The sequence below is a fragment of the Tursiops truncatus genome, chromosome 13, assembly GCF_011762595.2.
Source record: "Tursiops truncatus isolate mTurTru1 chromosome 13, mTurTru1.mat.Y, whole genome shotgun sequence".
NCBI classification, from domain to species: Eukaryota; Metazoa; Chordata; class Mammalia; order Artiodactyla; family Delphinidae; genus Tursiops; species Tursiops truncatus.
This window is the reverse complement of record NC_047046.1, coordinates 51,474,496-51,502,365: the sequence shown is the minus strand read 5'-3', so window position 1 is coordinate 51,502,365 and position 27,870 is coordinate 51,474,496. Positions and strand designations below refer to the sequence as shown.

At 37.2% G+C, this 27,870-nt stretch overlaps 1 protein-coding gene across 8 annotated transcripts in view; it reads right to left on the bottom strand.

Moving 5' to 3' along the window:
* The window catches only part of KIAA1328 (KIAA1328 ortholog), a 391,966-nt gene that overhangs the window by 19,193 nt on the left and 344,903 nt on the right, over window positions 1-27,870 (bottom strand). The window contains exon 11 of one of the 8 annotated variants that reach the window (XR_012325380.1): window positions 35-169. The exons of the other annotated variants lie outside the window; for them this stretch is intronic. The gene's annotated coding sequence lies outside the window, so the exon portion shown is untranslated. The remainder of the gene's footprint in view (window positions 1-34; window positions 170-27,870) is intronic. 8 annotated transcript variants of the gene reach the window in all.

Sequence of the window (27,870 nt, the reverse complement as noted above, 5' to 3'; positions counted from 1 at the left end):
TGGCAGTTTCTTACCAGACTAAACATATTCTTACCCTATGATCCAGTAATCATGCTCCTTGACATTTACCCCGAAAAGCTGAAAACTTATGTCCACACAAAAACCCGCACGTAGATGTTTATAGCAGCTTTACTCATAATAGCCGAAACTTGGAAGCAGCCAAGACGTCCTTTAGAAGGTGAATGGACAAATAATGATGTGAATGAATGTGGGACATAAAGACAATGGAATATTATTCAGCACTAAAAATAAATGAGCTATCAAGTCATGAAAAAACATGGAGGGGCTTTACATGCATATTACTAAGTAGCCAATCTGGAAAGGCTACATACCAAATGATTCCGTCTATATGACATTCTGGAAGAGGCAAAACTACAGAGACAGTAAAAAGATCATTGGTTGCCAGGGGTTGGGGAAGTGGGATGAATAGGCAGAGCACAGAGGGGTTTTACGGCAGTGAGAACACGCTGTCTGATACTATAATCATGGATACATGTCATTATAAATTTGCCATAACTCATAGAATGTACAACACCCAGAGTGTACCATAATGTAAACTATGGACTTTAACTGATTATGATAGGTCAATGTAGGTTCATGCATCAGTTGTAACAAATGTACCTCTCAGGTAGGGCTTGTTGATAATGAGGGAAGTTATGCAGGTGTGGGGGCAGGAGATATATGAGAAATTCCTTTATCTTCCTCTTAGTTTTTCTGTGAACCCAAAACTGCTCTAAAAAAATAGTCTTTTTAAAAAGTTAATCTAAATGGATCATAGGTTTAAGTGTGAAACATAAATTGTAAAACTTTTAAAAGAAAATATAGGAAAAACATCTGTGACCTGAAGTTAGTCAAAGAAATTTTAAATACGATATCAAGAGCACAATGTATAAAATAAAAAATTAGATTTTATCAAAATTAAAAACATTTTATCTGTGGAAGATACATTAAGAGAATCAAAAGACAAGTTCTATATTGGAAGAAAATACTTGGAAATCACATATCAAACAAAAGACTTCTATCCAGAATATATAAAGAAGTCTCAAAATGATACCGGATAGAAATTTGGACGGACACAAAGTGGTGTATACATATGTATAAATTAAATGTATAATAAAAATAGCACAAAAGCTGGGAGGGGGGAAAGTGAGAGTATACTGTTGTATGGGTCTTATACCATACATGAAATGCATGATGTTACTTAAAGGTAGACTGTTGCAATTATATGGAACTATCGTGAATGGCATTGTTGCATTAATTTCAGTTTCCAATTGCTCTTTGTTAGTAAATAGAAGTACTATTGAATTTTGTGTGTTGGCCTTTTATCCTGCAACCCTTAATAAAATCATTTAGTTCTAGGAACCTCTCTGTAGAGTACATGGGATTTTCTATTGGGATACTCTGTAGAGTACATGGGATTGTCTATTTTCTAGACATCATTTCATCTTTGAACAGGGACAGTTTTATTTATCTTTTCCCAATACTTCATCTGAAGTACTTTTAGCGTTTCTTTTAGAGCAGGTCTGCTGTTGATGAATTCTGTTCCCTTCATCTGAGAGCTTCTTCATCTCACCTTTATTCGTCAAAGATATTTTCAATGGAGACAGAATTCTGAGTTGAGAGGTCTTTTCCCTCAGCGTTTTATAACTTCTACTGTCCTTGATTTCTGATGAGAAATATATAGTCATTCGAATTGTTGTTCCCCTGTATGACATATGTCCATTTTCTCTGGCAATTTCCAGTATTCTTTCTATATAGTTTTCACAAGTCTAATTACGATGGGTCTAGGAGAGATTTCTTTGAATTGATCTTGCTTGGGTTTGCTGAGCTTTGTGAATCTTGTGTCTTTTACTGAATACATTTTCTTCTAATATTTTTGTACTTTATGTTTTTTCTCTTTCTAGTATTCTCACACAATTTGATGAGGCTCTGTTTCTATATCTTTTTCAATCTTTTTTTTTTCCTGTCTGTTGTCCAGACTAGATAACCTCCAGTGATTTATCCACAAGCTTACTGATTCTTTCCTCTGTCATTTCTATTCTGCTATTAAGCTCATCCAGTGGATTATAAATTTTCAGTTACTTTACTCTTTATTTATTTTTTTTCCAGTACGCAGGCCTCTCACTGTTGTGGCCTCTCCCATTGCAGAGCACAGACTCCGGATGCGCAGGCTCAGCGGCCATGGCTCACGGGTAAAGCCACTCTGTGGCATGTGGGATCTTCCTGGACCGGGGCATGAACCCGCGTCCCCTGCATCGGCAGGTGGACTCTCAACCACTGTGCCACCAGGGAAGCGCCCAGTTACTTTACTCTTTTAGTTCTAAAATATGCATTTGGCTCTTTATATTTTCTATTTCTATGCTGATATTTTCTATCTTTCCATACGTTTGAAGTCTGTTGACCCTTACTTCATGAAGCATGGTTATAATAGTTGCTTTAAAGTTGTCTGATAAATGCTACATCTGTGTCATCCCAGGTTTGGCATCTATTGATTAAAAGACAATCAAACTCTTGGGAGAGGAGATTTTCAAGGTTCTTCATATGCTGAGTAATTTTAGACGGTATCCTGGACATTTTGAATATTTATGTCACCTAGGTATTGTTTAAATCCTAAGGAGATTGCTGATTTTGTTTTGTTTTGTTCTATTGTAGCAGGCATTAAACTAGGATTGGTTCAGGACACAGTTCCAAATGGTTTTCTTAGTGTTGCTATAATGTCAGTTAAGTTTTCAAAGTATTTGCAGTGTTATTTGGATAAGTCCTATCTGCATCCTACCCAGCAGACAGTGTGGGATCTGGGCAGTGGACAGTACTCTAGTCCAATGCCTGTGATTGGCTGTCCATGGGAGGGGTCAGACATGTTTTTCTGTAAAGGACCGATGTAAAGTAAATATTTTAGGCTTTGTTGCCAAGAAGCAAAATCCATGAGAAGCTTTTCTTACATAACAAGGGAGAAAACAAATTCCACGAAGTTTATATTGGCAAAATTAAAAATAGAATAATTGAGTATACTTGAAAAATTTTTCATTCAGGTCCACTAATGAGAAGACTAGAATTCTTCTTTTTTGGAGGGGGAGGGGAAATAATTTCACTTAATTAGGGTTCAAAGTTAATGTTCCCTATCATCCAAATTGAAAATGTTCATCTGTTAATGCTGATCTGTAATGAGATTTTTAACATTTTAATATACATATAAATATATATGAAATATATTTAATATATGTAATATATTTTATTAAATATGTTATATAATAAATATATAAAACATTAAATAATATTAATATTATATTTAATTATATAAGTATAATTATACTATAGTTATATATAATTATAATATATAATACATAAAAAATGCATAATATATAAAATATAATACATATAATATATAATATTATAATATATAATTATTATAATTATATATAATCATAACAAAATTTATAATTATAATAAAATTTATTATTAAATTATATACAGTTATAATTTATAATTGTATATAAAGTATAAAATATATAAAATATAATACCTAACATATAATAATATTATATATAATACTATATAACATATTATATATTATATATATTATAACATTCAAAATTACATATAATATATTATATATTATACACTGCAATACATATATTATTAATATGATGCATATAATGTATTATATACATTATATTTACTATATTATAATATATAATATATATTATGTTATATATACATTATATATAATATATTACAGTATATATTAATATAATGTGTATAATATATAGCATTAATATTATTATCAATATGTTATATAGTATTATATATAAATAATATATTTATATGAAATAACATAATTATTATATATTTATAGTAATATATTTATATATAATATATAAAGAATATATTTATAATATTAATGTTATATATGATATATATTATTATATTAATATATATTAAAATGTATAATATATATTAGTATATTAATATTATACATTATGTGTTATATAATATATAAACTTGAAAATATATAATATATTGTTATTAATAATATATAATATACACCATATATTAATAATTATATAATACAAATAATTATTATATTATTAATTATACAATAATTAATAATTATCAGCAATATATTAATATATTATACAATTTAAATACTAATATTTACTATAATATATAAAATTATATTTATATGTTATATTTAATATATAATATATATTTAAAATATATGAAATATATTTTAAATATATTTCATATGTGAAAATGCAGACTGGTATTGTCAAATAGTGATATTAATCCACAAGCATATGATTTTAATTTAATATATATAGAATTCTATTAGACTCTTCTCTTAATATTTGCCTTTTAGCATGTCATTACGTTGAAGACTAATCACTCCAATTGATGGTTAGGCAGAATGGCACAGTTAAACGAATTTTGCAATGTAGAAATATCCTTTCTCTGCATTTGCATCCAAGTCACAAAAACGTTCCCAGAAGTGTAGGTTGAGCTCAGAAATCATATCCATGACAGATTTTTATGAGAATGAACGTCTCACTTCTTTAGGTTTTGACAGCATGAGAAGCCATAATTCAAAAAGAGTCATGTACCACAATGTTCATTGCAGCTCTATTTACAATAACCAGGACATGGAAGCAACCTAAGTGTCCATCAACATATGAATGGATAAAGAAGATGTGGCACATATATACAATGGTATATTACTCAGCCATAAAAAAAAACGAAATTGAGTTATTTGTAGTGAGGTGGATAGACCTACAGTCTGTCATACAGAGTGAAGTAAGTCAGAAAGAGAAAAACAAATACCATATGCTAACACATATATATGGAATCTAAAAAAATACAAAAAAAAGGTTCTGAAGAACCTAGGTGCAGGACAGGAAAAAAGATGCAGACGTAGAGAATCGACTTGAGGACACTGGGAGGGGGGAGGGTAAGCTGGGACTAAGTGAGAGAGTGGCATGGACATATATACACTACCAAATGTAAAATAGATAGCTAGTGGGAAGCAGCCACATGGCACAGGGAGATCAGCTGGGTGCTTTGTGACCACCTAGAGGGATGGGATAGGGAGGGTGGGAGAGAGATGCAAGAGGGAGGGGATATGGGGATATATGTATACGTATAGCTGATTCACTTTGTTATACAGCAGAAACTAACACAACATTGTAAAGCAATTATACTTTAATAAAGATGTTAAAAAAAACTGTGTAAAAACAACAACAAAACAACAACTTGATATTACTTGTGATTCACAAAAGGTTAGTTCACTGAAATGACTATCACAGTACAAATTTCTATATAAGCATCTGTTTTGCCTTTTAAGTTTAGGTTGAATTTATTAAGAAACATTGTCAAACCTGCAGCAAAAGCTAATTTTCAAAGTGAATCTCAGTAATAGAAGTCAAAGGGGATTTTTCTCGTTCAGAAAAATTTCAATTTCAGTCCTCAAAAAAATCACAAAACTGGGCTTCCCTGGTGGCGCAGTGTTTGAGAGTCCGCCTGCCGATTCAGGGGACACGGGTTCGTGCCCTGGTCTGGGAAGATCCCACATGCCGCGGAGCGGCTGGGCCCGTGAGCCATGGCCGCTGAGCCTGCGCGTCCGGAGCCTGTGCTCCGCAATGGGAGAGGCCACAACAGTGAGAGGCCCGCGTACCGCAAAAAAACAAAAACAAAAACAAAAAAAACTCATGGAACTGATGATGGTTAAGACCATGAGGACAAATGAAGTTTGCCATTGACACTACTGATTTAATAACCTGTAATAAATTAAAATATGTTCCTCAAAGTAGCTGCTGATGAATAAGGTGATGAATAACAATAAGCTTTAAATACCTTACATTTTTCACAAGCTTTATAAATTGGGTTAATTAAACCTTTGTCTGCTCCATACATAATTTTGCCACCATCAGTTGTAATACTAGAGGATTCCACTTAAGGTTGTACTGAAAATATATTTTCTCAACTTCCTTGAAAATATTCTTGCCTGTAATTTTTCCACATAGACTATTCACAGAAGGTAATTCTTCAGTCACTGGTACAAACTTGGCACTTGGCACTGACTCCAACAGAACCCAATCTGTAATATGAGTCAACTCATTAAGAGTCAAGGAAAACCACCTGAAATCATTTGCCTTGTTTTTAAATTGACTATTGATGCTCCTTCTAATGTTAGCTTTTTAAGCAATTTTAGACACTACAGATATCTACAGCTCTCTCTTTTTGTAGCTCTCTCCTGTTCACTCCTCTGCCCTGCAAACACTAGCCATCTTGGTATCCTCAGACTCCCAGCTCTGCCTCCTCAAGTCAGTGAACTTGCTGGGCTCCACGGAGGTTCCTGATTTGTGGCCTAGAAATGTGATTGTAGAGCTAACCTCATTTATTTCTCCTCTTTCATGGATAACTGTCCTTGACGTACAATATCTGAAAACAGTTGTTTCATGTATTTTGTCTGTTTGTTTTCTTGTTCAGGTGGGGGAATAAATCCAATCCCTGTTACTCTATCTTGGCTGGAAAAGGAAGCACCTTGATAGGACCTAGACTTGAATTTTAAGAGCAAGCTTTAAGAATATGCTCTAAGTCACATCATAGACAAAAGTAAACTCAAAATGGATTAAAGCCTTAATGTTAACACCTGAAACCATAAAACTCCTAGAAGAAAACATAAGCAGTACACTTTTTGACATCATGCTTAGAAATTTTTTTTTAGGCAAGGGAAATAAAAACAGTTAAACATTTTTTTGATATTTTGATTGATTAATATAAATCAATGAATTAAAATTGCTTGTATATTAATTTAAAAAATAAAATCAATTGCAAGATTAAAAAAAGCAAATATAAACAAATGGCACTACATCGAAATAAGAAGCTTTTGTGCAACGAAGGAAACCACCAACAAAAGGAAAAGGCAGTCTCCTTAGTGGGAGAAGATATTGCAAACAATATATCCAATAAAGATTTAATATCCAAAATACACAAAGAGCTCATGTAACTCACCTAATTTATGACAAAGGAGGCAAGAACATACAGTGGAGAAAAGACAGCCTCTTCAATAAGTGGTCCTGGGAAAACCAGACAGCTACATGTAGAAGACTGGAATTAGAATACTCCCTAACACCATACACAAAAATAAACTCAAAATGGATTACAGACCTAAATGTAAGGCCAGACACTATAAAACTCTTACAGGAAAACACAGGAAAAACACTCTTTGACATAAACCACAGCAAGATCTTTTTTGACCCACCTCCTAGAGTAATGAAAATAAAAACAAAAATAAACAAATGGGACCTAATTAAACTTAAAAGCTTTTGCACAGCAAAGGAAACCATAAACCAGACAAAAAGACAACCCTCAGAATGGGAGAAAATATTTGCAAATGAAGCAACGGACAAAGGATTAATCTCCAAAATATACAAGCAGCTCATGCAGCTCAATATTAAAAACAACGAACAACACAATCCAAAAATGGGCAGAAGATCTAAAGAGACATTTCTCCAAAGAAGATACACAGATTGCCAACAAACACACGATGCTCAACTTCACTAATCATTAGAGAAATGCAAATCAAAACTACAATGAGGTATCACCTCATGCCAGTCAGAATGACCATCATCAAAAAACCTACAAACAATAAATGCTGGAGAGGGTGTGGAGAAAAGGGAACACTCTTGCACTGTTGGTAGGAATGTAAATTGGTACAGCCACTATGGAGAACAGTATGGAGGTTCCTTAAAAAACTAAAAATAGAACTACCATATGACCCAGCAATCCTACTACTGGGCATATACCCAGAGAAAGCCATAATTCAAAAGGACACGTGTACCCCAATGTTCACTGCAGCACTATTTACAATAGCCAGGACATGGAAACAACCTACATGTCCAACAACAGATGAATGGATAAAGACAATGTGGTACATATATAAAATGGATTATTACTCAGCCATAAAAAGGAACAAAATTGGGTCATTTGTAGAGATGTGGATGGACCTAGAGTCTGTCATACACAGTGAAGTAAGCCAGAAAGAGAAAAACTAATATCATATATTAACGCATATATGTGGAATCTAGAAAAATGGTACAGATGAACTGGTTTGCAGGGCAGGAATAGAGACACAGGCATAGAGAATGGACATGTGGACACAGGGGGGAAGGAGAGGGTGGGACGAATTGGGAGATTAGGATTGACATATATACACTACCATGTGTAAAATAGACAGCTAGCAGGAACATGCTATACAGCACAGGAAGCTCAGCTCGGTGCTGTGATGACCTAGATTGGTGGGAGGGAAGTCCAAGAGGGAGGGGATATAGGTATACATATAGCTGATTCACTTCATTGTACAGCAGAAACTAACACAACATTGTAAAGCAATTATACTCCAATAAAAAAAAATAAAGGAAAAGGCAGCCTCCTTAATGGGAGAAGATATCTGCAAACAATATATGCAATAAGGATCTAATATCCAAAATATACAAAGAACTCATATAACTCAACATTGAAAAAAACAAACAACCCAATTAAAAATGGGCAGAGGATATGAATAGACATTTTTCCAAAGAAGACAAGCGGATGGCCAACAGACACGTGAAACTATGCTCAACATCACTAATCATCAGAGAAATGCAAATCAAAACCTCACTGAGATACCACCTTACACCTGTCAGAACGACTATTACCAAAAAGACAACAAATAATAACTGTTGGCAAGGATGTGTAGAATGCTGTTGATGGGATTGTAAATTGGTGCGGCCACTATGGAAAACAGTATGAAGGCCCCTCAAATCATATGATCCAACAATTCCACTCCTGGGTATTTACCCAAAGAAAACAAAAATACTAATTTGAAAAGACATATGCACCTTAGTGTTCACTGCAGCATTATTTACAATAGCCAAGATGTGGAAGTGACCTAAGTGTCCACTAATAGATAAATGCATAAAGAAGACGTGGTATACATATACAATGGGATGTTACTTAGCCATTAAAAAAAATAATAAATTTGCCTCTAGCGACAACATGGATGATTCTAGAGGGTATCATGCTAAGTGAAATAAGTCAGACAGAGAAAGACAAATACTGTATGATCTCACTTATATTTGGAAACCAAAACCAAAACAAAGAAAACAAAATGAAAACAGACTCAGAGATACAGAGCACAAATGGGTGGGTGCTTGATGGGAGGAAGATGGGAGGATGGATGAGATAGGTAAAGGGGATTAAGACGTACAAACCTTCAGTTATAAGATAAGCCACGGGGATGTAACATACAGCATAAGGGATATGGTCAATAATATTGCAGTAACTTTGTATGGGGACAAATGGTTATTAGACTCACCGTGGTGATCATTTCATAATGCCAAATCACTATGTCCTACACCTGAAACTAACATGATATTATACATCAACTATATTTCAATTAAAAAAAATAATATGCTTTAAGAGGGTATCCTGCTTCCTTATGGTATTTAGGTTTTGCCACTGGAGGTATTTAACCGTGCCTGCGAATGTTAATTATTTTGCTTAAAATAATTACTATTTTACTATTTACTATGATTTTACTATTTCCAAGAGTAACACTTTTGGAAATATACTTAGCATTTGCATTCTAGAGGTGCCAGAACATAATGCAGTTATTTCCCCAAATACCCAGATTAAAGTTACAAGAAAAAAGCTGCATGAATTCATGTAATGGCAATCCACACTTCCAGTTTCTCAGGGACCAAAAGGATAAGTAAGACATTCACAGGGTGAAACAGATCTCAGAGGCAAACAATCACGTTTTCAAAAATGTATATCAGTGTGATCCAAATCAACATCAAGAATTAACTAACAAGAAGAATCAGGCTAAGGTCTCAGGAAGGAACAGAGAAAACACAGACAGAACTGTATATTGGAACAAATTCTTGATTTCTTCTTCCATCAAAGAGATTAGACAGCTTTCAGGAGTTCCTTTGAAAGGTAAGATTTCTAAGAAAAAGTAATTTTAGTTTGAGGGCTCCAATAAAGCCATTGGCATTACAGGAATTTTCACAGTTTTTTTTTTTTTTAAAGTTGTCACTAAACATAAAAGCAAAATTAAAACTTTTGCTCCCCTACTTCCTTCCCCCAATTTCTCCACCTCCTAGTCAATGACTTTGCTGTGTACTTCCTTGAAAAAATATAACCACAGGGAACTAAGGAAACTAAATTACTCTTCTGATCACCCAATTACCAACTTCCTTGCATCTGCATCTGTCTTGTTTCTTCCCTCCCTTACAATGGAAGAAGTGGACCATCTCCTAACAAAAGCTGATCCTTCCTTAACTGCTCTGAATCCCATCCCCTGTCACCTTCTTGGGGATCATCATCATTTGATCATCTCTTCTCTCTTCTTCAGTATCAGTTTTTCTCTCTCTACTAAATCATTGCCATCAGCATTACCTGGTACCTTCCAAAATTAAAAAACATCCTTAAAGTCCTTCTTGTTTTAGAAAAATCGTAGCTTATAAATGAAGAGGGAATAACAATAGAAAAACTGTCATTTTGCAGCCCCTAATCTAGTTAGCAGTCATCAATGGCTGCTAAATTCCTAAGTGAAAGGTCAGTAGTGACCTTTATAATAGATGGATCAGGATGACATCATCTAAGCACACTGATACATCTTAACATCATGAAAATAGGACAACCAGTAATTATTTTCTTCCTAATATACTACAACAGGAAGTACACAGCATCACCTATGAAGTATTCTTACTATAGAACAATTAGACTTTAAACTAATCAAACCTCTCCATCTACTTTGTCAATTTGCATGAAATGCAAAGTACAGAGGAAGAGGCTAAATGATATAAGGATGTCATTATCTAAGTCCCAGAATATGTGAAATTCTACAAAACAAATGACTCAGCTACTTCAACAAATAAATGTCATTACAAAAGAAGGGAAACCTGTTATAGATTAAAAGGGATTTAAGAGATCCATCAGCCAAAAGCAGTAGGTAGACTTTAATTGAATAGTGATTAAAAAAATCAATGATAGATACGTATGTTTGAAACAAATGGGGAAAAACTGAATATGGAGAGAGTACTAGATGATATTAAAGAACTTTTATTTTGTTGGGGGCGTGTTAGTGGTATTACGGTTATGTTTTAAAAAATAATTATCTGTTAGAAATACATATTGAAGTATTTATTGGTAAAATGATATGATGCCTCGGATTAAGAGGGAATAGTGAACACTGAAGGTTGCTGAAACTCAGTAAAGCATATGGGTCCATTATATTCTCTCTATTTTTGTGTGCATTTGAAAACTTCCATAGCACAAAATTAAAAAGAAATCCTCCCTTAACTCATATTCCCTTCTGCTTCTTTCTATAACAAGCTTTTTCAAACAGTAGCGCGCACTGTCACTTCTTCCTCACCTCTCATTTGGTCAGCAATCACTTCAACTTGGCTTTCTCCTGACCACTTTCTTGAAACCATTCTTCCCAAGGTCACTAAAAAACCTCCATTTTGTCAAATCCAGTGGACATTTCAGTTATAATATTTTGACCTCTTAGATTCATTCTACAGAATTGACCATATCCTCCTCCTTGAAATACTTTTCTCTCTGTTCTTGGTTTCCATGACATTACAAACTCCTGAATTTCTTCTGGCCTTTTGGGCCGCTTCTCAAAATAATTTGCTAGCTCTTTTTCTTCCATCCAACTTAAAAATACTGACATTCCTCAGGGCTTAGGTCAGAGGTCTCTTTTCTGCTTTTCTCCTTTTACTCTTCCTTTTGAGCCAACCTCAGTATTATATAACATCTCCGTGCCAATTCTTGAATTTATTATCTTTAGTCCAAGATCCAAAATCCAATCATTTACATGATGTCTCCACTGGACATCTCAAAGCATCTCGAACTTAACTTTCCCTAAACCAAAGTCTTCATCTTTGCCTCATACCTACCTTCTCCTCATGGCTAAATTTGCTTCCTCCTCTCCCCGTTTTCTCATTTCAACAAAAGCTCTTTCATCCACTCCATTACTAAAGCCAAAACCTAAGAATCATCCTCGACACCTCCCTCTCTTTACTGCCCTCTCCCCTGTAAGGTCCTGTTGGTTCTGCTTCCTAAATATATTATGGCTTGATTGTTCTTATTCCATTTCAACCTTTGGGTCCCAGTTCCTATCATCTCCCATCTGTATTACTGCAACAGCCTCAATGGTTTCCCATTTTACTCCTGTTCTCTTCCACAGAGCAACCAGAGTGAACTTTTACAAAGTCACAATGGATCCTGTCAATCCCGTTCAGGGACAGCCCCTTGCACTTAAGTATAAAATAGCTAACAAGGGCAGTGTGATGGGTAAGTTATGTGTCAACTTGGCTAGGATGTGGTACTCAGTTGTTTGGTCAAACAGCAGTGCAGAAAATATTTTTTAGATGTAATTAACAATTACCAGTTGACTTTAAAGCAAATTATCTTTGCTTTAAAGCAAAAGATATCTTTTGCTTATCTTTGTGTGTGTGTTCTTAAGGGCGGCCTTAAGAGCAAGGATTGAGGTTTCCTAATGGAGAAGGAATTCTGTTTTCAGACTGCAGCATAGATATTCTGCAGGAGAAGGAATTGTCTTAAGACTGCAACATAGATATTCTGCCTAAATTTCCAGCCTGCTGACCTGCCTTACGGATTTCAGTGTTAAGACTGTAAACATCAACTCTTACTGAATTTCCTCACAACTCATGAATTCCTTACAATAACACCCTCTATATCTCTCCTAATTGGTTCCATTTCTTGGGAACAAGACCCCGAATGTCCTGTCTCCTGCCCGCTTCTCCTTTCTCATTTCACATATGACTTTCTGCTTCACTCATTACAATCCAGCTACAATGGCCTTCTTTCTATTTCTGGAATGGACAAGTTATTTCCTGCTTTAAGACCTGCATATTTGCTCTTTCATCTGTTAGGAATGTTTTCCCTCTCTCATTCTCTTTCCTTTCTCTCCCTTTTTTTACTTTTTAATACAGAAGAGTGCATATAGTATTTTATGTATAGTTAAGAATAATAACAAGATAAACACTTGTATATCAACTATCTACCTATTTTTCTCCTGTAAAACTGTAATTCATCCTACTGGATATCAACTGAAATATCACTGCTTCAGAAAAGCCTTCCTTAACTCCACTATCTAAATTAGATTGCCCTAGTTATTTTTTTCTCATAATAATCTTTTTTTTTCTTCCTAGTATTTATCACAATTTGTAATTATTTATTTGTATGTGTTTATTTGTTTAATGTCTGTCTCCCTCATTACACTGGAAACGAGGGCAAGAAACATTATATTCTTGGGCTTCCCTGGTGGCACAGTGGTTGAGAGTCCGCCTGCCGATGCAGGGGACACGGGTTCGTGCCCCGGTCCGGGAAGATCCCACATGCCGCGGAGCAGCTGGGCCCGTGAGCCATGGCCGCTGAGCCTGCGTGTCCGGAGCCTGTGCTCCGCAAAGGGAGAGGCCACAATAGTGAGAGGCCGCGTACCACAAAAAAAAAAAAAAAAAAAAAAGAAACACTGTATTCTTAATGTAAAGTATACAATAAATAACAAATGAAACTACCTTGTCACAATTGTTTTCTTAATTATAATTGCTCAAGTAATATGAGTATGTTTTCATTATAAAAATTCAAATATATAGAATTATACAGAGAAAAATAAAATTCCCTTCAACATGTTATCTCCTACCAAAATACAAATCCCATTCTGTTTCCCAGAAATCAGTGTAAATAGTTTAGTATATATCCTTCCAAATCTTTTTTATACAATTACATGCTTATATGTGCATACACAAATAAACATACATTGACACACATGTATTGATATTTAAAAACTTAAATTGAGCCATGCTTATGTGTTATGATCTATGATCTGCTTTTTCACTTAACAGAATGTTTTGGAGATCATTCCACAATAATGCATATAGATCTACCTAATTCTTGTAAACTACAGCAGTATTATATTTTATGGAGATGCCATCGCTCTAATTTTATTAAAGAATCCCCATAGCTTTTATTATCTTACTCTAGCTATATTTTGTATTTATTCTGTTATCTGAAGAAAAAAAATCAGTATTTGGTCATTAGTGTTGATTTAAGGACAGTTTGCTTGAAAATATTTCCTTTAAAGTATGCTTTTCTTAAACTTCCTTTCTACTACCTTCATATAAGATAATGTCAACATAACTTGCTTTAATGAGCAGAAATAAGATGAAAAGACACAATGAAGGGTTCAGGAAATCTCAGCTAAAATAGTTCTAATTAGGTTTGTTTTACCATGCCATAATCTAGCCAGGTTCATAAAGATCTAGCTAGCATCTATCTTCCTTTCTGAGATAGTGAATTCAGACAGGCATCAGTGATCCGCATGAGATAAGTACTTTTTTCTCACATTCATGCCAACCAGTCCCCACAGTCTATAAGCAAGGTGTGCGGAGCCCAGGCATCATTCTGGTACAGGCACTGGAGAAATTAAGAGTTCCTCCAGGTTCTCTTCTGCCTTCTTAATGCTGTTAGTTCTATAGTATCAGTTAAACTGAAATTATGTTGGCTGAAAAGTTTAACTCCTATTTCGTGATCTCAACCTCTAGATCTACAAAGTCAATATTATCTGTTGTGTTAGGGCTTTTAAAAGTGAATCCAGTTGATGAAACTGTTACTCTGATAAGTCATTACCACTTAAATAAAGTTGTAGCTAGAGACTTTCAGCAAAGTAGAAAAATTCAATGGGCTAAATTCATGAGTATATATACTTCTAATAGATGACAATTCTATTTTATCTATTTTAAATGGCATGGCTTTTCAGACACCAGTGGGAAACAGGCAATAACAAAGTGAATAAATATGGAAAAATTTGGAAATCTTCATGCCCAAGACTTTTCTATTCAAGGAGAATAATATCTTAGACCTCCTTATAGGGCTGAGCATAATCCTACTATAGCATTTCTGGTAATATCTCCAAATTTATATTCTTTATTAAAACACTTCATTCAAGGTAGTGGTAAGAGCTCAGGCTCCAAAGTAAAGATGCTGTATTTGAATCCTGGTTCTACCAATTTCTAACTAAGTGATTTGGAGCAAGTTGCTTAGTTTTTCCAAGCTTCAGTTGCCTCACCTTTAAATTGGGGATAAAGACAATGTTTATCTTTGGAATTATGATAATGTATGTAAAGTGTTTAGCTCTATGCCTGGCATATAATAAGTGCTCAATTAATGAAAACTATTACTATTACTATTTTTTTTGAAGTATTGTTAGGAAGCAGGATATAGGCAGAGAAAGGGAGACTAGCTAGAAAGATTAGAAAAGAACTCTGGATAAATGTGCCATTAAAGCTATCATAACAAACTATTACATGAATGAATGCAGAGTGAAACGACTGAAGACAAATTAAAGGTAGAATCAGCTGAAAGGGTCGTGAAAAGTAATTTGTATGGGAGAGTTTTCTGCACGGGAAAAAATGCCATAGAACCCAAGTTAAAAGATGAAAGAGAAGCTGGGAAAAATGTTTGTAACATGTTACAAAAATAACTACATTTTTTCACATATAAAGAAAATGACTAACATATTAGTGGAAAAATAGATAAAAAATAGAACAATAGTTTATAGAAAATACAAATGACTCAAATATAAAACTTCACTCATAACAAGAAAAATGTAAATTATAACTAAAAGATACCATTTTCATCTCTCAGATTGGCAAAGAACTAAACTTTTTGATTATACTCTTTAAAGTATAATAAAACAGGCACTTTCAAATATTGCAAGTGGGAACATAAGTTGTACAACCTCTATTAAAGCAATTTAGCAATATCTATCAAAATTTATAATGAATTTATCTTTGACCCACAATTACATTTCTAGGAATTTATCTTACAGATATCCTCACACATTTATAAATGACATGTATAGGAATATTCATTGCAGCATTATAGTCTGCAATCATGAAAGACTGAAAATAACTCAAATATTCATTCACTAGTGGGCTGGCTAAATGCACTGTGGTACATTCATACAATGGGACATCGTATGGATTTTAAAAACTGGGGTAGTTTTACAGTGCACAGATTCATATACATAGTCAATATTGTATATGTATAACTATCCCTGAAAAGACACACAGGAAACTGAGAGAGGTTACATCCAAGGAGGGTGCTTTGGCTGGCTGGGAAACTGGGGTGTGAGAAAGCCTATTTTCACTAAATATCCCTATGAATTTTTATTTCTTGAATATGACAATAATTATAAAAGCAATTTAGTTCAGTTCTCTGTCTCTGAAGGTGAATATTTAACCCAACTGGATTTGAAATTCCTTAATGGGTTCCTCCTGAAATCTGTATAGCCTTTATCTAGGAGAACAATATGAAGATATAAGTTAGAGAAAAGCAGAGACAATGCCTTTTATGGAGATTCCTGAACTAGGAATAAATAAAATAAAATGGTGATGTGGGCCCAGAATCCTTATCTGTAATTGTGATATCTTTTTTTTTTTTTTAATTTATTTGGCTGCACCGGGTCTTAGTTGTGGCATGTGGGATCTTCACTGTGGCATGCGGGATCTTTAGTTGCAGCATTCAGGATCTTTAGTTGCAGCATGCTGGATCTTTAGTTGTGGCATGCAGGCTCTTAGTTACAGCACGTGGGATCTAGGATCTAGTTCCCTGAGCAGGCATTGAACACAGGCCCCCTGCATTGGGAGCACAGTGTCTTAACCATAGGGAAGTCCCGTGAAATCTTAAGAGTAATGAAAAGTGAAAGTTTTTTTCATAACCTTTTTGGTAGCAATATCTGACCTAACCCAAATCTATTTGGTTGTAAAATCTGACCTGAACTGATATGAGGCTATTTATTTACTGTTTATTACATTTAATGTGAATAATCGTACATCATGTTGTATCCCATATGGTATGTAAACCATGTTAGCTTAAAATTTTGTTAATTCTGAAATACGTTTGGCTCTAAGAATTTTGGATGAAGGACTGTGGACCTGTAGATTTTCTCTCCTGGCTGTCAGTCCTGAGTTAAATCTTCAAACAAAAATATTATCATTACCAGAAAGAGCCTTCTGACAGTTATCCAATCCTCTTCTTCAACAATACCCACCACTCAAGGTTTATGAGATGCCTACTTTTGGCTTTTTGTTCTTACTCTTTGGGAGTTTTGGTTAAAGACTATCACTATGCAAGCAACATACCTGATCTCAGAGATTCTGATATGGAAAGAAAATTTGGGCAAATCTGATAATTTATGCAACTATAAAAATGAAATTCTTTAAGAAGAATATATTTTCTTTCTGTCATTGTAGCAAGAGTTACACACAGGTTAAAAAGAAAATTACCACCCCCCTCCCCATGCCTGTACTTTTCAGTATTGGGAAACTTAAGATATCTTAATTATTTTCTAGTGTCTTAATCATTTTGTGAAATCATGAAGTTGGATAATGGTCATTTAATATAAAAATGTTCTATTTTCTGTGGAATTGTAGCTTCTTACTAATTATGAATTAAAGTCTTATATAATATGGCTGGAAGCCAGAATGACAAGTGAAATTTAGAGACCTCAACCTTGGTTATCTTGAGAGAAAAGCACTGTTAGATAGTTTGGAGTCAAAGAATGTTACCTTCTAGGCTCCAGTTGCAAAAGCAGTAAGCTGACTTCCGGAGAACACAATGCAGAAACCAAAACCGAGAGGAGAAATACCTGCTTGTGAACTCTACCAGGCTGAAGTGATGCAGGTTACCCTGTTTATTAGCCTGCAGTTTAGAAAATTCAGGGCACGTATGGATATGCATTTATTCCATTGTATGCTACACATTACTGAAAACACATTCTACAATATAACATAATTCATCCACGCATTGTTTGAAATTTAAGATTACAAAACTAAATGGTAGTGTTTTGTTTTATGACTGCCTGTACTTTCAAAAAGAAAGACGATATGGGTAGATTGACTTTATAATTTTTATATGCACCTATTAGGGAGAACAACACAACAGAAAAGAAACAACCCCCAGCCCCCCCCCACACACAGTTTCCCTATGTGTGTGCCACAGGCTGTTACCTTTAGTTTAGGTAAAACCAGGTGTTCAGGGCTGTGTTAGTGGGGAGAGCATGAGCTGGAGATTAAGGTGTTCTGCTTGTTCTCTGTGCCACAGCTGAAGCTGGGAGACTTGAACTGATTGGAAGCAAGTTGGAATGGAAGTTCTTTGGAAGGAAGGGACCTCAGATTCTTCCAGTTTAATATAGCAGATTATACTCTTTCATCCTTTGGTCACAAAGAAGGTGATACAGGTTTGGCAGAGGGCAAAGTCATGAAACAACAGAAACTGGAGGACATACAGTTAAAGAGCTCACGCACTTTGTTGATAAGTATAGGTAGCTCCCAGAAGAGTCACTACTTAAATGGTTTTTCAGGATTGTGGACTCAGACTATTTCCCTAATTCTGGACACAGCTGCATAAAGAGGCATGTATTTTTTTTTTTTTTTTTTAACATCTTTATTGGGGTATAATTACTTTACAATGGTGTGTTAGTTTCTGCTTTATAACAAAGTGAATCAGTTATACATATACATATGTTCCCATATCTCTTCCCTCTTGCGTCTCCCTCCCTCCCACCCTCCCTATCCCACCCCTCCAGGCTGTCACAGAGCACCGAGCCAATATCCCTGTGCCATGCGGCTGCTTCCCACTAGCTATCTACCTTACTACGTTTGTTAGTGTGTATATGTCCATGACTCTCTCTCGCCCCGTCACAGCTCACCCTTCCCCCTCCCCATAACCTCAAGTCCGTTCTCTAGGAGGTCTGCGTCTCTATTCCTGCCTTACCCCTAGGTTCTTCATGACATTTTTTTTTTTTCTTAAATTCCATATATATGTGTTAGCATACTGTATTTGTCTTTTTCTTTCTGACTTACTTCACTGTGTATGACAGACTCTAGGTCTATCCACCTCATTACAAATAGCTCAATTTCGTTTCTTTTTATGGCTGAGTAATATTCCATTGTATATATGTGCCACATCTTCTTTATCCATTCATCCGATGATGGGCACTTAGGTTGTTTCCATCTCCGGGCTATTGTAAATAGAGCTGCGATGAACATTTTGGTACATGACTCTTTTTGAATTTCGGTTTTCTCAGGGTATATGCCCAGTAGTGGGATTGCTGGGTCATATGGTAGTTCTATTTGTAGTTTTTTAAGGAACCTCCATACTGTTCTCCATAGTGGCTGAACCAATTCACATTCCCACCAGCAGTGCAAGAGGGTTCCCTTTTCTCCACACCCTCTCCAGCATTTATTGTTTCTAGATTTATTGATGATGGCCATTCTGACTGGTGTGAGATGATATCTCATTGTAGTTTTGATTTGCATTTCTCTAATGATTAATGATGTTGAGCATTCTTTCATGTGTTTGTTGGCAGTCTGTATATCTTCTTTGGAGAAATGTCTATTTAGGTCTTCTGCCCATTTTTGGATTGGGTTGTTTGTTTTTTTGTTGTTGAGCTGCATGAGCTGCTTGTAAATTTTGGAGATTAATCCTTTGTCAGTTGCTTCATTTGCAAAAATTTTCTCCCATTCTGAGGGTTGTCTTTTGGTCTTGTTTATGGTTTCCTTTGCTGTGCAAAAGCTTTGAAGTTTCATTAGGTCCCATTTGTTTATTTTTGTTTTTATTTCCATTACTCTAGGGGGTGGGTCAGAAAGAATCTTGCTGTGATTTATGTCATAGAGTGTTCTGCCTATGTTTTCCTCTAATAGTTTGATAGTTTCTGGCCTTATATTTAGGTCTTTAATCCATTTTGAGCTTATTTTTGTGTATGGTGTTAGGGAGTGTTCTAATTTCATTCTTTTACATGTACCTGTCCAGTTTTCCCAGCACCATTTATTGAAGAGGCTGTCCTTTTTCCACTGTACATTCCTGCCACCTTTATCAAAGATAAGGTGTCCATATGTGCATGGGTTTATCTCTGGGCTTTCTATCCTGTTCCATTGATCTATCTTTCTGTTTTTGTGCCAGTACCATACCGTCTTGATAACTGTAGCTTTGTAGTATAGTCTGAAGTCAGGGAGCCTGATTCCTCCAGTTCCTTTTTTTGTTCTCAAGATTGCTTTGGCTATTCGGGGTCTTTTGTGTTTCCATACAAATTGCGAAATTTTTTGTTCTAGTTCTGTGAAAAATGCCAATGGTAGTTTGATAGGGATTGCATTGAATCTATAGATTGCTTTGGGTAGTAGAGTCATTTTCACAATGTTGATTCTTCCAATCCAAGAACATGGTATATGTCTCCATCTATTTGTATCATCTTTAATTTCTTTCATCAGTGTCTTATAGTTTTCTGCATACAGGTCTTTTGTCTCCTTAGGTAGGTTTATTCCTAGATATTTTATTCTTTTTGTTGCAATGGTAAATGGGAGTGTTTTCTTGATTTCACTTTCAGATTTTTCATCATTAGTATATAGGAATGCCAGAGATTTCTGTGCATTAATTTTGTATCCTGCTACTTTACCAAATTCATTGATTAGCTCTAGTAGTTTTCTGGTAGCATCTTTAGGATTCTCTATGTATAGGATCATGTCATCTGCAAACAGTGACAGCTTTACTTCTTCTTTTCCGATTTGGATTCCTTTTATTTCCTTCTCTTCTCTGATTGCTGTGGCTAAAACTTCCAAAACTATGTTGAATAAGAGTGGTGAGAGTGGGCACCCTTGTCTTGTTCCTGATCTTAGTGGAAATGCTTTCAGTTTTTCACCATTGAGGATGATGTTTGCTGTGGGCTTGTCGTATATGGCCTTTATTATGTTGAGGAAAGTTCCCTCTATGCCTACTTTCTGCAGGGTTTTTATCATAAATGGGTGTTGAATTTTGTCAAAAGCTTTCTCTGCATCTATTGAGATGATCATATGGTTTTTCTCCTTCAGTTTGTTAATATGGTTTATCACATTGATAGATTTGCGTATATTGAAGAATCCTTGCATTCCTGGAACAAACCCCACTTGATCATGGTGTATGATCCTTTTAATGTGCTGTTGGATTCTGTTTGCTAGTATTTTGTTGAGGATTTTTGCATCTATGTTCATCAGTGATATTGGTCTGTAGTTTTCTTTCTTTGTGACATCCTTGCCTGGTTTTGGTATCAAGGTGATGGTGGCCTCGTAGAATGAGTTTGGGAGTGTTCCTCCCTCTGCTATATTTTGGAAGAGTTTGAGAAGGATAGGTGTTAGCTCTTCTCTAAATGTTTGATAGAATTCGCCTGTGAAGCCATCTGGTCCTGGGCTTTTCTTTGTTGGAAGATTTTTAATCACAGTTTCAATTTCAGTGCTTGTGATTGGTCTGTTCATATTTTCTATTTCTTCCTGATTCAGTCTTGGCAGGTTGTGCATTTCTAAGAATTTGTCCATTTCTTCCAGATTGTCCATTTTATTGGCATAGAGTTGCTTGTAGTAATCTCTCATGATCTCTTTTATTTCTGCAGTGTCAGTTGTTACCTCTCCTTTTTCATTTCTAATTCTATTGATTTGAGTCTTCTCCCTTTTTTTCTTGATAAGTCTGGCTAGTGGTTTATCTATTTTGTTTATCTTCTCAAAGAACCAGCTTTTAGTTTCATTGATCTTTGCTATTGTTTCCTTCATTTCTTTTTCATTTATTTCTGATCTGATTTTTATGATTTCTTTCCTTCTGCTAGCTTTGGGGTTTTTTTTGTTCTTCTTTCTCTAATTGCTTGAGGTGCAAGGTTAGGTTGTTTATTCTAGATGTTTCCTGCTTCTTAAGGTGGGCTTGTATTGCTATAAACTTCCCCCTTAGAACTGCTTTTGCTGCATCCCACAGGTTTTGGGTCGTTGTGTCTCCATTGTCATTTGTTTCTAGGTATTTTTTGATTTCCTCTTTGATTTCTTCAGTGATCACTTCATTATTAAGTAGTGTATTGTTTAGCCTCCATGTGTTTGTATTTTTTACAGATCTTTTCCTGTAATTGATATCTAGTCTCATGGCGTTGTGGTCAGAAAAGATACTTGATACAATTTCAATTTTCTTAAATTTGCCAAGGCTTGATTTGTGACCCAAGATATGATCTATCCTGGAGAATGTTCCGTGAGCACTTGAGAAAAATGTGTATTCTGTTGTTTTTGGATGGAGTGTCCTATAAATATCAATTAAGTCCATCTTGTTTAATGTATCATTTAAAGCTTGTGTTTCCTTATTTATTTTCATTTTGGATGATCTGTCCATGGGTGAAAGTGGGGTGTTTAAGTCCCCTACTATGAATGTGTTACTGTCAATTTCCCCTTTTATGGCTGTTAGTATTTGCCTTATGTATTGAGGTGCTCCTATGTTGGGTGCATAAATATTTACAATTGTTATATCTTCTTCTTGGATCGATCCCTTGATCATTATGTAGTGTCCTTCTTTGTCTCTTTTAATAGTCCTTATTTTAAAGTCTATTTTGTCTGATATGAGAATTGCTACTCCAGCTTTCTTTTGGTTTCCATTTGCATGGAATATCTTTTTCCATCCCCTTACTTTTAGTCTGTATGTGTCTCTAGGTCTGAAGTGGGTCTCTTGTAGACAGCATATGTAAGGGTCTTGTTTTTGTATCCATTCAGCTAGTCTCTGTCTTTTGGTGGGAGCATTTAGTCCATTTACATTTAAGGTAATTATCGATATGTATGTTCCTATTCCCATTTTCTATATTGTTTTGGGTTCGTTATTATAGGTCTTTTCCTTCTTTTGTGTTTCTTGCCTAGAGAAGATCCTTTAGCATTTGTTGTAAAGCTGGTTTGGTGGTGCTGAACTCTCTCAGCTTTTGCTTGTCTGTAAAGGTTTTAATTTCTCCATCAAATCTGAATGAGATCCTTGCTGGGTAGAGTAGTCTTGGTTGCAGGTTTTTCTCCTTCATCACTTTCAGTATGTCCTGCCACTCCCTTCTGGCTTGTAGGGTTTCTGCTGAAAGATCAGCTGTTAACCTTATGGGGATTCCCTTATGTGTTATTTGTTGTTTTTCCCTTGCTGCTTTTAATATGCTTTCTTTGTATTTAATTTTTGACAGTTTGATTAATATGTGTCTTGGCGTATTTCTCCTTGTATTTATCCTGTATGGGACTCTCTGTGCTTCCTGGACTTGGTTAACTATTTCCTTTCCCATATTAGGGAAGTTTTCAACTATAATCTCTTCAAATATTTTCTCAGTCCCTTTCTTTTTCTCTTCTTCTTCTGGAACCCCTATAATTCGAATGTTGGTGCGTTTAATGTTGTCCCAGAGGTCTCTGAGACTGTCCTCAGTTCTTTTCATTCTTTTTTCTTTATTCTGCTCTGCAGTAGTTATTTCCACTATTTTATCTTCCAGGTCACTTATCCGTTCTTCTGCCTCAGTTATTCTGCTATTGATCCCATCTAGAGTATTTTTAATTTCATTTATTGTGTTGTTCATCGTTGCTTGTTTCATCTTTAGTTCTTCTAGGTCCTTGTTAACTGATTCTTGCATTTTGTCCATTCTATTGTCCATTCTATCTCCAAGATTTCGGATCAACCTTACTATCATTATTCTGAATTCTTTTTCAGGTAGACTGCCTATTTCCTCTTCATTTGTTAGGTCTGGTGCATTTTTATCTTGCTCCTTTATCTGCTGTGTGTTTTTCTGTTTTCTCATTTTGCTTATCTTACTGTGTTTGGGGTCTCCTTTTTGCAGGCTGCAGGTTCGTAGTTCCTCCTGTTTTTGATGTCTGTCTCCAGTGGCTAAGGTTGGTTCAGTGGGTTGTGTAGGCTTCCTGGTGGAGGGGACTAGTGCCTGTGTTGTGGTGGAAGAGGCTGGATCTTGTCTCTCTAGTGGGCAGGTTCACGTCTGGTGGTGTGTTTTGGGGTGTCTGTGGCCTTATTATGATTTTAGGCAGCCTCTCTGCTAATGGGTGGGGTTGTGTTCCTGTTTTGCTAGTTGTTTGGCACAGGTTGTCCAGCACTGTGGCTTGCTGGTCGTTGAGTGAAGCTGGGTGCTGGTGTTAAGATGGGGGTCTCTGGGAGATTTTCGCCGTTTGATATTATCTGGAGCTGGGAGGTCTCTTGTGAACCAGTGTCTTGAAGTTGGCTCTCCTACCTCAGAGGCAGAGCCCTGCCTCCTGGCTGGAGCACCAAGAGCCTTTCATCCACACGGCTCAGAATAAAAGGGAGAAAAAGTAGAGGGAATTAGTAGACGTATGAGGAAAGAAAGAAGGAAAGGAGGGAAGGAAGGAGGGAAGGAAGGAAGGAAGGAAGGAAGAAAGAAAGAAAGAAGCAAAGAAGGAAAAAAGGCAAGAAGGAACGAAAGGAGGGAGGGAGGGAGGGAGGAAGGAAGGAGGGAAAGAAGGAAAAACAAAAAGAAAAAAGATACAGTAAAAATAAAATAAAGTATAATAAAGTTATTGAATTAAAAAATTCTTAATTAGAAAAAAAAAAAGGACGGATAGAACCTTAGGACAAATGTTGGAAGCAAAGCTGTACAGACAAAGTCTTACACAGAAGCGTACACATACACCCTCACAAAAAGAGGTAAAGGGGGAAAAATCATAAATCTTGCTGTCAGAGACCACCTCCTCAATTTGGGATGATTCGTTGTCTAAAGGAGGGAAGGAAGGAAGGAAGGAAGGAAGAAAGAAAGAAGCAAGGAAGGAAAGAAGGCAAGAAGGAACGAAAGGAGGGAGGGAGGAAGGAAGGAAGGAGGGAAAGAAGGGAAAACAGAAAGAAGATACAGTAAAAATAAAATAGAGTATAATAAAGTTATTGAATTAAAAAAATTCTTAATTAGAAAAAAAAAAAAAAAGGGACGGATAGAACCTTAGGACAAATGTTGGAAGCAAAGCTGTACAGACAAAGTCTCACACAGAAGCGTACACATACACCCTCACAAAAAGAGGTAAAGGGGGAAAAATCATAAATCTTGCTGTCAGAGACCACCTCCTCAATTTGGGATGATTCGTTGTCTAAAGGAGGGAAGGAAGGAGGGAAGGAAGGAAGGAAGGAAGGAAGAAAGAAAGAAGCAAGGAAGGAAAGAAGGCAAGAAGGAACGAAAGGAGGGAGGGAGGAAGGAAGGAAGGAGGGAAAGAAGGGAAAACAGAAAGAAGATACAGTAAAAATAAAATAGAGTATAATAAAGTTATTGAATTAAAAAAATTCTTAATTAGAAAAAAAAAAAAAAAAGGGACGGATAGAACCTTAGGACAAATGTTGGAAGCAAAGCTATACAGACAAAGTCTTACACAGAAGCGTACACATACACCCTCACAAAAAGAGGTAAAGGGGGAAAAATCATAAATCTTGCTGTCAGAGACCACCTCCTCAATTTGGGATGATTCGTTGTCTAAAGGAGGGAAGGAAGGAAGGAAAGAAAGAAAGAAAGAAAGGACGAAGGTAAAGTATAATAACGTTCTTAAAATTAAAATTGATTATTAAGAAAAAAAATTTTAAGAAAAAACCATGGACGGATAGAACCTAGGACAAATGGTGGAAGCAAGACTATACAGACAAGATCTCACACAGAAGCATACACATACACATTCACAAAAAGAGGAATAGGGAGAAAAATCATAGATCTTGCTCCCAAAGTCCACCTCCTTAATTTGGGATGATTGGCTGTCTATTCATGTATTCCACAGATGCAGGGTACATCAAGTTGATTGTGGAGCTTTAATCCGCTACTTCTGAGGCTGCTGGGAGAGATTTCCCTTTCTCTTCTTTGTTCTCACAGCTCACAGGGGCTCAGCTTTGGATTTGGCCCTTCCTCTGCGTGTAGGTCGCTGGAGGGCGTCTGTTTTTTTGCTCAGACAGGACGGGGTTAAAGGAGCCGCTGATTCGGGGGTTCTGGCGTACGGAGGCCGGCGGCGGGGAGGGAGGGGCACGGAATGCGGGGCGGGCCTGCGGCGGCAAAGTCCGGCCACCAGCCCGAGGCCCGCCGTGGGCTCTCCCGGGGAAGTCGTCCCCGGATCCCGGGAACCCGGCAGTGGCGGGCTGCACAGGCTCCGCGGAAGAGGGGAGTGGAGAGCGACCTGCGCTCGCACACAGGCCCCTTGGTGGCGGCAGCAGCAGCCCCAACGTCTCCCGCCCGCCTTGGGGTCCGCGCCTCCAGCCGCGGCTTGCGCCCGTCTCTGGAGTCAGCGCCCTCAGCCGCGGCTCGCGCCCGTCTCTGGGGTCCGCGCCCTCAGCCGCGGCTCGCGCCCGTCTCTGGGGTCCGCGCTTTCAGCCGCGGCTCGCGCCCGTCTCTGGGGTCCGCGCTTTCAGCCGCGGCTCGCGCCCGTCTCTGGGGTCCGCGCTTTCAGCCGCGGCTCGCGCCCGTCTCTGGGGTCCGCGCTTTCAGCCGCGGCTCTCGCCCGTCTCTGGGGTTCGCGCTTTTAGCCGCGGCTCGCGCCCGTCTCTGGAGTTCCTTTAAGCAGCGTTCTTAAACCCCTCTCCTCACGCACCAGGAAACAAAGAGGGAAGAAAAAGTCTCTTGCCTCTTCGGCAGGTGCAGGCTTTTCCCCGGACTCCCTCCCGGCTAGCTGTGGTGCACTAACCCCTTCAGGCTATGTTCAAGCCGCCAACCCCAGTCCTCTCCCTGCGCTCCGTCCGAAACCGAAACCCTAGCCTCAGAGCCTCAGCTCGCAGCCCCGCCCGTCCCGGCGGGTGAGCAGACAAGCCTCTCGGGCTGGTGAGTGCCGGTCGGCACCGATCCTCTGTGCGGGAATCTCCCCGCTTTGCCCTCCGCACCCGTTGCTGTGCACTCCTCCGCGGCTTCGAAGCTCCCCCCTCCGCCTCCCGCCGTCTCCGCCCGCGAAGGGGCTTCCTAGTGTGTGGAAACTTTTCCTCCTTCACAGCTCCCTCCCACTGGTGCAGGTGCCGTCCCTATTCTTTTGTCTCTGTTTATTCTTTTTTCCTTTTGCCCTACCCAGGTACGTGGGGAGTTTCTTGCCTTTTGGGAGGTCTGAGGTCTTCTGCCAGCCTTCAGTAGGTGTTCTGCAGGAGTTGTTCCACGTGTAGATGTATTTCTGGTGTATCTGTGGAGAGGAAGGTGATCTCCGCGTCTTACTCTTCCGCCATCTTCCCTTACTCTCCAAGAGGCATGTATTGGTTAACATATGACCCCTAACTAGTCAACAGTCTGTGATGGCTTGGATGAAAATTAGAGATGGGGGAACATCTAGCGTTTTGGGGTGACTAAGGGCAACAACAGAACACAGTATGTATCCTGAAAAAGGCAATTGCCCAACTCTCCTACTAAATGGAACACCACTGGTACAGCAGCTGATATGCTGTGAATGCAAGTCGTGTTGGACTGGCGTTACTGTAACCAGGATGTTCTCCTAATGAAGATGCCTGTGACCCAGACCACCATAAGAGATGTGATTAGAGTACACCTAATGTTCTTCCCATATTGCTTTGTTACTGGGGGGTGGTGGTGGGGAGGCAGGTATGGATAAGAAATAATGCAAGAAACTATGTCTGATTTACTGTTCTAACTTCTTTCAATGGGCTTTACTGATGCTAGGAAAATTAGAATGATTCAGTAGAAAGAGAGGAAAGGAAGGGGAGTCAACAGAGGAAAGAACAAAATAGGATGAAAATATTTCAGTTGCTGTAAACACATGGAATGGAAAAAGCAGAAACTGATGGGGAAGAAACCAGAGTTTTGACAGAGCATTAACAAGACTGGGGAAGCCACTGGCTCCAGCAGTAACAAGACCCAGACAGATCAACTATCTATCCCAGTTTGGAAGAATTTAGAAAATTGGATGACAAGGAAAAGCACAATAAATTTGATATTGAAATACAAGAGGTGTCAGTAAGAAAGACTGAAACTGATGAAGACTGATGGGAAGGCCAGGATCTCCTGGCTCATTAGAGCTGGCATGG